Here is a 12,610-nt window from a genome sequence, read left to right on the forward strand (position 1 = left end):
CTTAAGCTCCTGAAATGCCGAGACTGCCTCTGGAGACCAATTCACCACATCAGCGCCCTTCTTGGTCAGATCAGCGCCCTTCAGTGGTTTGACAATACCAGAAAAATTTCCTATAAATTTACAATAGAAATTAGCAAAACCCAAAAACTTCTGGAGAGCCTTCAAAGAAGTGGGCTGAACCCAATCATAAATGGCATGTACCTTGGCTGGGTCCATTTCAATAGCCGACGGAGACAAAATAAATCCCAAAAATGAAATCCTCTGTACACCAAAGAGGCATTTCGATCCCTTAACATACACGGAATTTTCCCTCAAAATACGGAACACAGTCCGGACATGTTCCACATAAGAATCCCAATCACTGGAAAAGATCAAAATATCATCCAGATAGATGATCAAAACCGTATCCACAAAGTCCCGGAAAATATCGTTCATAAAGGATTGGAAGACAGAAGGGGCATTAGTGAGCCCAAAATGCATCACCAGGTACTCAAAATGTCCCTCCGGAGTATTAAACGCCATCTTCCATTCATCCCCGTGCTTGATGTGAATAAGATTATACGCCCCCCCGAGGTAAAGCTTGGTAAACCAGCAGGCACTTTTAACTCTGGAACATAAATCAGAAATCGGGTACTGATATTTAACAGTGATTTTGTTAAGGGAACGATAATCAATACAAGGCCTTAATGAACCCTCTTTTTTGGTCACAAAAAAAAACAAAACAGCACCTAAGGGTGAAGAGGATGGTCTAATATGACCCTTCTCCAACGACTCCTTGATATAAGATCGCATAGCATCCCGTTCGGGTACCGATAAGTTGAAAAGCTGACCCTTGGGAAATTTACACTCGGGCATTAACTCAATTTCACAGTCATAACTCTTATGAGGAGGCAAAGACGCGGACTTACTCTCACTAAATACATCAGAGAAATCAGCCAGATAATCAGGAATATCATGAGACTGGGGAGAGGTGGGGAAAACAGGAGTGTCACTTAGGCGATGTGCACACGGTGTGGATTCTGCTGCGATTCCGCAGCGGTTTTGGCCCTGCGGAAACACAGCAGTTCCGCAGACCATGTACAGTACAATGAAACCCTATGGGTTTTCAAAAACGCTGTGCTGACGGTGCGTTTTTTTCCGCGCGGCTTTGCTGTGGTTTACAAACCGCAGCATGTCCATTGTTTGGGCAGTTTCCGCAGTGGTTTCACACCTTTAACATAGTAGAGGTGTGAAACCGCAGGGCAAAACCGCAGACCAAACCACAGGAAAACTGCAGGTCACTTTACCTGCGGTTTTACCTGCGGTTCCGGGCGGAAAAAAACGCAGGTGAATCTGCAGCGTGTGCACATAGCCTAAGAACACAATGACAACCCCAACAGACACAGATTTCCAATCCAAAACAGGATTATGAGTTTGCAACCAGGGAAAACCCAGAACAATAGCATCATGCGAATTGTGCAGCACCAAAAATTTACAATTTTCTTGGTGGTCCGGGGCGACCCGCATTATCACCTGGGTCCTAAACTGGGGTTTATTCTCCGCCAAAGGAGTAGCATCAATACCCCTCAAAGGGATAGGAGTCCGCAGGGGTATCATGGGAAAACCACAACGTTTAGCAAAGTCCAAATCCATCAGATTCGAAGCTGCTCCTGAATCTACAAAAGCCTTAGTGGAAAATGTGGATAAGGAGCAGATCAGAGTAATTGCCAAAAGGAACTTAGGTTGTATACTGCTTACAGCAAATGTGTGTGCAAATCGTTTCTCTCGTTTAGGGCAGACAGAAATACTATGAGAGGCGTCTCCACAGAAAAAACATTGCTTATTACGCCTTCTAAACTCCTGACGTTGCACCCTAGACAAACCCTATCACATTGCATGGGTTCAGACGTTTGTTCAAAAGGCGGCAACGCCTCTCGTGTAGTTTTACGTTCACGTAAACGCCAATAAACTTGAATGGCCAATGACATAGAATCATCAAGACCAGAGGGAACAGGAAATCCCACCATAACATCTTTTACGGTTTCTGATAAACCCTTCCGAAAGAGAGCTGCTAAGGCACCGTCATTTCATGTAGTAAGGACCGCCCACTTTCGGAATTTTTGACAGTATAACTCTGCAGAATCCTGACCCTGGTTCAATGCCAATAGGGTTTTCTCAGCTTGATCAATAGCATTAGGTTCATCATACAACAACCCCAAGGCTTGAAAAAATGCGTCCACATTAGTCAGAATAGGATTTACAGGTGTCAGAGAAAAAGCCAATTTTAACCTGCTGCACAGAGCTCTCCAATGAGTTAGGCTTCAAGGCAAGAAATAGTTTAAAATTATTCTTAAAATTCAAAAATTTAGACCGATCCCCAGAAAACACATCAGGAGTAGGGATTTTTGGTTCAACAGCAGGTGATTGAGCGAGATAGGCAGAAATTCCCCGCACTTCAGCAGCGAGCTGCTCAACACAATCAGACAATTGCTTAATCTCCATTAAAGGAAAAAAAATCCTCCTATGGCCCCAGAGAAAAAAAAAATAATATATATATATATATAAAAAATTGTGACACTTTTTTTTTTTTTTTTTACAATTCTCTCCTGCTTTTGAGTTACCTAGAATCTGCGGTTTAGGCTGGTGACTCTGTTATGATTGGGTCACTGAGGAGGAAAGCAAGACCAAGCTAAGCCACAGAAAACCAGAGAGGAGTAGCCGTGGAGCGTACCTATGATGATTCTAGACGCCTCGACACAGCCGGAGATCTAAATAAGCCTAAAGCAAGAAAAGGGAAATCTAAACTGCCCCAGAGCAGACCCCAAAGGAATAGACAGCCCCCAAACATATTGTCGGTGAGACAAGATGAAAACACAAACGCAGGTAGAAAAATAGGCTGAACAAACAATGGGGCCCACACTAACTAGACAGGACAGGAAAGGAAAGATACTGTCTGCAATCACGCAAAAAAACCTGCAAAAAATGCCCAACACGTCTGATAGAAAAATACTGAAGTCACTAGACTTCGCCCACTATATGAGCACTCTGGCATATTCTGAGAGCAGAGCAAAAAAGAGGCCAATCTAGTAAGGGACAAAAACAAACTGGCACAAGCAGTAACATATTTAATATACCGATTAAATGATCAAAGCAGCCATGTACATTTTTTAATTTATTAATAAAATATTGAATTTTATTCCTGGAGCTGGACTTTTTCTCACTAAGACGTTTCTGGCAGAGATGTGTCCGTGCTCGGATGCATTGAAGTTCAGGATGAACTACGAGGGGTGAGCTGAAAATCTTTCTTTCTTTGAACATACTTTTCTACCCTAGATCTGGCCAGCGGGTACTTGCAGGTGCCAATGTCGGAGGAAGACCGTGCCAAGACCGCGTTCATCTTGCCCATGGGACTGTTCGAATTTAAACGCATGCCGTTCGGGCTAGCCAACGCCCTCGGGACCTTCCAACGGCTAATGGAGCGGTGTCTGGGAGATCTCAACTTCGAGGCCACGTTGACTTTTCAGTGGCTACAACAAATGGCCTACTATCCCCGCTTGCAAGCCACAGTGGAAGAAGTTTGCCGTGCATGCCACCTATGTGAGTTAACTAAACCACCAGGCTTCAGTACAAACAATAGTAACAGCAGCACCTCTAGAACACTTAATGATAGACTATTTAACCATGGGTCTCGCTCACCTGGGGTTTGAGCATTGTCTAGTCATGGTGGACAATTTTACCAAATTTGCCGTGGTAACCCCTACCCAAGATCAAACTGCGGAATCGGCCGCCTACGCGATTTGTAAGAATTTTATTCAAGTATACGGCTGCCCCCAACGGATCCATTCAGACCAAGGTGTGTGCTTCCTGGGAAAAGTAATGGAAGAATTACACCGCTTATATGGTATCGATAAATCCCGGACCACTCCATACCATCCTCAAGTAAATGGGGCCTGCAAGCGATTGGGCGAGGAGAAGCTGCCAGGGGGGACCTGCCTGTTCAACTGGTGTACTGTGCCGTTGTGGCTTTAAAACTATGTTTTTTTTTCTATGAAACACTGGAATGTCAAACATGTGCGTCTTAGATCCTGCAGCCAGTGTCAGATACATGCGGCCTGTGGATCGCGCAGAAAGTATCAGCTGTCAGGTTACCTTTATCATTTCAATTATACTGCACAACGATATCCATAAAAAAAAAACAAAAACCTATTCCATGTTTAATGTGAGTCTGTTCATGCTACCTACCCCTTCAAAAAAAATAATTAAAGTATTAAATGGTATGTATCCAAAAATGGTAAAAGCAAAGAAAAGCCCTGCTCCTACAACTACATATGCTGGAAAAATAGACAAATAATGGTATCAAAGCATGGCACTACCACCCTCTCCCCCCATTAAAAAAAATAAATATTTTTTAAAAAAATGTATGGCAAACATAAAAGAATCCGATATAGATTTGTCGTTATAAAGACTGACAGGGGCAATCAGGCCATGTGCACACGACGCGTTTTTGTTGTTTTTTCTTTTCTTAGCACAGATTTATCACAAATCCTGAAAGATTTCCTAGCACCAGCAAAGTGAACGGTGTTAAAAAAAATGTTTTTTTTTCTTTGTGCCTCCTAAAAAGTGTAATAAAAAGTGATTAAAAATATCACAAAATGGCACCAATAAAAACCAGTTTGTTACGCAAAAAAAAAAAAAAATGGTCACACAGCTCCGCTAACGGAAAATCAAAATACTTGAGTCTCTCGGGGGTTGACACAAAAACCAAATAATTTTTTTTCCCCAAAAAAACCCACTAAGACCTTATAAATTTGCAATCGCCGCACGGAACATAGCTAACCCTTTATGTGTGCATCGTGGCGAATGGCGTCTGATGAAAAAAGGGGGGGGGAACCCCACCAGATCTGCTGTTTTGTTAGGTTTCGTTCCATAAAGCGTTAGTAAAAGTTTGTTACCAAGTTCTAGGTTACCCCCAAAACAACACTGCGGACAAATACATTGTATCCCAATAATAATAATCTACTAAAAAAGTAAAAAATAAAGTTATGGCTCCTACAAAGTGAGGACAATAAAATGCAAAAAGAAATGGTCAGAAGGAACTACGTAAAAAAAAAAAGTTTTTTTTTCATGCCAAATATTTTGCAAAGATTCCCTCACGGTGTCAGCCCGTCCAGAAACCAGGGAGCTGAGGCTCCGCCCTCATGCGGGTGTAGCTTATCCGCAGCTCAACCAAACCCCACACGACACAGCGGAAATTCGCTCCCTCGTCGAACTTTTGATAGTCTCCTCCGTAAGCCAATGAGCGCTAAATTCCTGCTAAAGTAACCAATCACGGCTCGGAGGGGGCGGGTCTGGTAGTTACGGAGTGTGTAGGCGGGACTTAAGGTAGAGGAGTGTTGTGGGAGGGTTATAGTGATTGAAGGACAGGGCAATGCGCCAATCGCGGCTTTGTCTCGTTTCGTAGGCGGTGCTCTGATTGGGTGGTGCCTGAACGCTTGTGAGCTGTTGGGTTTGGTTGTACCCGGGCAGGTGAGAGAGACCTGAGAACTGGGGATTGCGGACCGGGGCTGGGAGGACGTCACCGTCGCCTCTCAGGTGAGTTCCTGGCGGTTTTCTGTGTATTTCCCCCCTCACGGTCAGCAGCGAGGACCGCTGTGTCACCTGGGAGGGGAGCCACGCACTTGTGTGCTAAGGTTTCCTCATCACTGTCACGTGACATGCCCCGCGGTGGGCAGGGCAGTTGGGGTGCTGTGTGCCCGTGCAGTGTCCTGCCAGTGATAGCATCATGGCTGACATCTCAGTGTTGTATGAAGTTGGCAAAGTCTGTGGTAACTCTGGGCGAGTTGTGCCCGGCCCTGCTGTGCCCCCTTGTATATGGGCACCAGTGGTGGAGCCTGGTGACTGGTCTGGGTGGTGGCATGGAGGCGGTGTGGCCCCCTGGTACTATGGCTGTGCCAGTATGTGTGTGGCCAGTCCTGGCGTGTAATAATGCGCCCACAAGTGTGGTATTACCTTACGGGTGGGATACAGTGCTTGTCCCCTGCCGGATCACCCGTCTGAGCCCCCCTTTATATACCTTAACCGGGAAGACCTACGGGGAGGATCCAGTTGCCAATGCTGGGGAGCAACTGTGAGAGCCATCCAGAGGTCCATGAGCAAGGAAAAGGCTCTCCTAGTTGGCGGCTGCTCCCCATAGTGATGGGGGACAAGGTGTGACTCGCTGACAATGTGCAAGACTCCGTATTGTATAATATGTGGGGCACTCTGGAGATTCCCTCTAAGGCCACGTTCACACTGTCAGTATTTTACATCAGTATTTGTAAGCCAAAGTCAAAAGTGGGTGAAAATCCATAAGGGGTGATGTTTCTTTTCTACTTTTCCTCTGATTGTTCTGCTCCTGGTTTTCGCTTACAGATACTGATGTTTGAACCTGGTGTATTTTTCCATCTACTAGATGGGAGAAAACAATACAATTTTTCCACTACATTCTCAATAAAAAGAATAGATGTAAATACTTATGTCTCCCAAAAAATTGAGAAAAGTATTCAAGGAGTGATACCTTTATTGGCTAACCAGAGAAATTGTTTGCTAGCTTTCATGGCTCAAAAGGCCCCTTCATCAGGCTATATTACAAGGTGAATTACTGAGAAAAGATGGCAACATTTAAATAGGAATTACAACAGGACATGAGATGATGCTAGCTTTAGACAGGCCAAGGAAATCAAATTAAGGTTTTTGTTACACATGCAGATGAGGACCAAGTGTTCTATTAGAGATCTGAAGACCTTCTTGTGGAGGTGTGAACTGTGTTCATGTAATGAGTCATGAACCCAGGTGTCAAATTCAGTCCTATCACACCTTGAATACTTTTTCTCAATTTTTTTGGGAGACATAAGTATTTACATCTATTTTTCTGTCTAACATGGTACCACAATTTTATTTTGTACTGTACATAATAAAAAGAATCAATTTTACAGCTCGTTTCCTAGGGAACCGTCCTACTCTGTAGTCTAGCAGCTGTGGTTGAACATGTGCAGTGCTGACAAGCTCTTGTGCACTGATCTGTAGAGGGCCGGGATCCTGGAGCACCTGTTGGCTCCCAATCGGCTTCAGTGGTACTGCACTTCTCAGATGCGGCGTCCAAGAGCGCATGGTTCAAGACTGGTGCAAGCTGTCAGTCAAAATGTTTACTGGATTTTGTGGGCGACCTATGACCCCAGACTGTAGTTAACACTCTGAGCTCATACTGCCTAAGTTAGGCTTGGACCTTTTTTCTAGAGCCTCGGATGCATGGGACTGATGTGCGATATCTGTCGTGTGTATACTATGTAATCTGAGAAATAGCCTAATGTAGGAGATGAGAGCCTGATTCCAAGGCTGACCCTTACTAGGCTGTGTATTGTAGTTTCAATAAAATCAGTGTTTTATCAGCAGGAGATTATCACTAAAGAACTAGATGACTCCTGGTTCAACCACACCCCTAGCATTGATTGGCAGGTTCCTGTGTATAGGCAGAAAGCTTCCAATCAGTGGTGTGGGCAGGGTTATAGAAAACTCAGCCTTCTGAGCTCTGCTAGATCTGCAGCAGACAAAAGTATGATGTTAGTTTACTGGGTGCAGCAGTAATAATAAGTGACACATCGCTGGAATCAGGGTCTTTGTCCCTACATTATGCTGCTATCAGATTGCATATTAATAACATACTTAAAGATTTCCTTTAAAGACCCTAAGGCTTGGGCTTCACCACTACTTTGCTCTTGGCAAAACATTGTACTAGAGAATGGAATTGCATTGTTACCAGCAAGCTGCGCAAAGTTAGATTCATTTTGGGTTGCAATGTGAATCCATTTACCTTCATTGCCAGTATACTGAGATCTTCAGCCACATGACCTGCCGTGACCTAATTGCGACCGCCGGCCATATTGGTCCTCAGCTTTCCCAGAAGCGGCTATACGTAGGAAACCAAGGTTAAAAGGGCCATAAATGCCTCTGTACAAATCCTGCGACATATGAAGGTACAGTATGAGCTTCCTATTTCTGCTCCATGGCCTGTGTGCGCGCATGCACTTGGGCTCCTCATTGTTAACTATTTGCAATGTGTGTATCACCTACTGTAACTTCCATGTTACATGAAGTACCTTAGATAAGAGATGCAGTAGGAAACGAAACCTGACGTTCCTGAATACTGCGAAGACTTGTATAGGAAAGTGATGTCATTCCTGGACTTGACTTTCTACCTGTGGAATATTCCAAGATTGGATTCAAGGTCATGTCTCTTAAAAGAAAACTCCACTGTGGAGAAAACTTGGAGTTTGCCACATTGCGTAAATTGAGAAATGTCTTTGTAGGTTCTGTGCTTTACTAAGCTGTACTTTAATTATCCAATGTTTTATCATATATTGGACAGAACAACAGTTTCTGATTTTTCTATAACCAGTGATCAATGCATTATGGGAACTCTGGTGTTAAACAGAGCCGATGTCACCGGCCTGCAGGTAAGTCACATAAAGAGTGAACTGGGAGGTTGTACAATCTTGGACATCTATGGCACAAGTCCTGCTACTGGGACTTTTATCTATTTGAAGAACGAGTCCTTGGCGTGCTTTTCTAGGAGAACAAAAGGACCCACGCAGCCGCCTAGAAAAGGCGCAGCTACTAGATGCGCCAATTCTGGTGCTTTGTCCTGCTCTTCCCACTTGCCCTGTAGCGATGGCAAGTAAGGTTCATATTTGTGGGGTTGATGTCCTCTATTTTTTTATTTATTTTTTTTTTTTGACTGACATCAAGGCAACGGGTTAATAATGGAGAGGCTTCTATAATACATCTATTCGTTACTGATCCTATAGTTTTGTATGGTAAATAAATGCACAGCGAGTATAAAGTCTTTTATTTGAAATAAAAACACTTTTCCATTTTTAGTTAACAATAACAAACAGTTATACTCACCTAACACCCATTCCATTGAGGCAAATGTCTCCAGTATTAAAACAAAAATAAAAAAAAACCCAACAATGTCCCATGCCGTATTCCATGTCTGGGGATAAATCGCTTTCAACGTAGACTGTGCCAAGGTGTTACTGTCCTGGCTGAGAAACACTGTGAGCAGCAGTGACCTCATCGAGGTCACTAAGGCTGTGTACCCAGTCGGGCTGAACTGCGGAGAACTCAGCACCGTGAGAAAAAGTCACACAGCAGGTGTAGGCTGATGGGAGTAATAGTTCCCTCAGCCTCCTGCTCTCACTGTTATCAGCTGAATGTCTCATCATTCTCCCCTGCTCACACTGATCGCCAGCAGAACAAGGGACAATGATGAGAGCAGCCTTCACCACCTGGTGCCGGGGAACAGCGCTAACTTTACCGCTACTTCGTAGGAGCCGGTAAGTGTGGTACTGATGTGGTACAAGTATTACACACACAGACATCTCCGGTACCGGAAATATCAGGACGTGTGAAACAGGCCTAACTGCACGGCTATCCACTTTTCTCAGTCCATACCTGTTCCACAATGCCACAACAGGTTGTGGGTATCCTGACTTAAAGGGAATCTGTCACCCCTTTTTTGAGATATCATATAATATCATTCAATTGTATGTCACATAAGGATTCTCTTAGTACTTTTGCTTCCCCCTGACCCCGCACCTTTCATGCATAAATACCTTTTTTTATATCGGTTCAGATGTATGTAAACTGCCATGGTCCGCTGGGCGGGGCTTATTCACCTGCTCCCCCCTCCCTGGCTTGCTCTACACAAGAAGAAATGCGTAGAGCAAGACAGGGAGGGGGAGGGGGAGCAGGTGAATAAGCCCCGCCCAGTGGACCGGACAGCTGCAGTTTACATACATCTGAATCGATATGAAAAAAAAGGTATTTATGCATGAAAGGTGCGGGGTCAGGGGGAAGCAAAAGTACTAAGAGAATCCTTATGTGACATACAATTGAATGATATCATTATATGATATCTCAAAAAAGGGGTGACAGATTTCCTTTAACTCTGCAGCCTTGTAGATATTTATACTGCTGTTGTGTTCTGTTCAGGAGACCATTAGCTGGTCCAGAAAATGCCGTCTATACACAGACAACAAAACATAGATACGCGTATGTGAGTGTAGCCTAAAGTGCAGCAGAAAAATGTGGCTTGCTTTTTCTGCTTTTAGAGTGGACTTTGTAAGTTTCCCTTAACATGTCCGTATCTTAACGGTATGTGCACACGTTGCGGACTCTGCTGTGGAATTTCCTGTGTGGATTTTGCTAAATCTGCAGGTAAAATGACCTGTGTTTTACCTGTGGATGTAGTGCAGATTTCCTGTGGATTTTGTGCGGATTTCCCCTGCGTTTTCACACCTGCGGATTCCTTTAATGGAGCAGGTGTCAAAACGCTGCGGATTCCGCACAAAAGAAGTGACATGCTGCGGATTCAAATCCGCGGAAAAATCCGCAGCATGTGCACTGCGTTTTTGTTTTACATTGGCTAAAATGGTACTGTACATCACTTGCAGATCTGCTGCGGATCCGCAACGTGTGCACAGACCCTCCGGGCCACAAATACAGACGTGCGCACACCCATTGTATTCAATGGTGGGTCGCATATCAGGTTTTTCACACGGACCGTGTCTGTGTGAACAACCCACAGACGTCAGTTTATCAGCAGCATGTACAAAATGCGTGCTGTACACTGATGACACATAGGTGTGTGTATATGATATGTAGTCACAGGGCCACGTTTGGTTAACCCCTTCACCCCCAAGGGTGGTTTGCACGTTCATGACCGGGCCAATTTTTACAATTCTGACCACTGTACCTTTATGAGGTCATAACTCTGGAACGCTTCCATGGATCCCGGTGATTCTGACATTGTTTTCTCGTGACATATTGTACTTCATGTTAGTGGTAAAATTTCATTCAAATAACTTGCGTTTATTTGTGAGAAAAACGGAAATTTGGCGAAAATGTTAAATTTCGCAATTTTCCAACTTTGAATTTTTATGCCCTTAAATCACAGAGATACAGCACACAAAAAACTTGATAACTAACATTTCCCACATGTTTACTTTACATCAGCACAATTTTGGAACCAAAATTTTTTTTTGTTAGGAAGTTATAAGGGTTAAAAGTTGACCAGCGATTTCTCATTTTTACAACACCATTTTATTTTTAGGACCACATCACATTTGAGGTCACTTTGAGGGGTCTATATGATAGAAAATACCCAAAAGTGACACCATTCTAAAAACTGCACCCCTTAAGGTGCTCAAAACCACATTCAAGAAGTTTATTAATCCTTTAGGTGCGTCACAGGAATTTTTTTGAATATCTAAAAAAAAAAAAAATGAACATCTAACTTTTTTTCACACAAAAAATACTTCAGGTTCAATTTTTTTATTTTACCAAGGGTAACAGGAGAAATTGGACTGCAAAAGTTATTGTGCAATTTGTCCTGAGTACGCTGATACCTGATATGTGGGGGGGAACGACGTTTCGGCGCATGGCAGAGCTCAGAATGGAAGAAGCGCCGTTTGACTTTTTCAATGCAAAATTGTCTGGAATTCAGATCGGACGCCATGTCACGTTTGGAGAGTCCCTGATGTACCTAAACAGTGGAAACCCCCTACAAGTGACCCCATTTTGGAAACTAGACCCCCCCCAAGGAACTTATCTAGATATGTGGTGAGAACTTTGAACCCACAAGGGCTTTACAGAAGTTTATAACTTACAGCGGTACAATTAAAAAATCATATTTTTTCCACAAAAATGATCTTTTCACCCCAATTTTTATTTTCCCAAGGGTAACAGGACCCTAAAAGTTATTGTGCAATTTGTCCTGAGTACGCTGATACCCCACATGTGGGGGTAAACCACTATTTGGGCGCATGGCAGAGCTCGGAAGGGAAGCAGCGCCATTTGACGTTTTTGGCTGGAATTGAGATCGGACATCATGTCGCGATTGGAAAACCCCTGATGTACCAAAACAGTGGAAACCCCCAACAAATGACACCATTTTGGAAACTAGACCCCCTAAGGAACTTATCTAGATGTGTGGTGAGCACTTTGAACCCCCCCAGTGCTTCACAGAAGTTTATAACGCCCGGGCGTGAAAATAAAAAATTCGTATTTTTTCCACAAACATGATCTTTTAGTCACCAATTTTTTTTTTTTATTTTCCCAAGGGTACCAGGAGAAATTGGACCCCAAAAGTTGTTGTCCAATTTGTCCCGAGTATGCTGATACCCCATATGTGGGAGAAAACTACTGTATGGGCACACGTCAGGGCTCGGAAGGGAAGTAGTGACGTTTTGGAATGCAGACTTTGGTGGAATGGTCTGCGGGTGTCATGTGCGTTTGGAGAGCCCCTGATGTACCTAAACTATTGAAACTCCCCACAAGTGACCCCATTTTCGACACTAGGCCCCCCACAGAACTTATCTATATGTGTGGTGAGCACTTTGAACCCCCAAGTGCTTCACAGAAGTTTATAACGCTCGGGCGTGAAAATAAAAAAATCATTTTTTTCCACAAAAATGATATTTTTGCCCCCAATTTTTTATTTTCCTAAGGGTAACAGGAGAAATTGGACCCCAAAAATTGTTTTGCAATTTGACCTGAGTAGGCTGATACCCTACATGTGGGGGTAAAACAC

At 43.7% G+C, this 12,610-nt stretch overlaps 1 protein-coding gene across 6 annotated transcripts in view; it reads left to right on the forward strand.

Annotated features, from left to right (window-relative positions):
• The first annotated feature begins 5,409 nt into the window (after positions 1 to 5,409).
• The window catches only part of NUMB (NUMB endocytic adaptor protein), a 127,678-nt gene continuing 120,477 nt past the window's right edge, over positions 5,410 to 12,610 (forward strand). For 3 of the 6 annotated variants that reach the window (XM_073552674.1, XM_073552680.1, XM_073552675.1), the window contains exon 1: positions 5,411 to 5,571. The gene's annotated coding sequence lies outside the window, so the exon portion shown is untranslated. Of the gene's footprint in view, positions 5,572 to 12,610 lie in introns of all 6 variants that reach the window. The other 3 variants (XM_073552678.1, XM_073552676.1, XM_073552677.1) reach the window with 2 other exon arrangements.

The sequence above is a fragment of the Dendrobates tinctorius genome, unplaced genomic scaffold (genome assembly GCF_039654945.1).
Source record: "Dendrobates tinctorius isolate UK_male_01 unplaced genomic scaffold, ASM3965494v1 ptg000194l, whole genome shotgun sequence".
Taxonomy (NCBI): domain Eukaryota; kingdom Metazoa; phylum Chordata; class Amphibia; order Anura; family Dendrobatidae; genus Dendrobates; species Dendrobates tinctorius.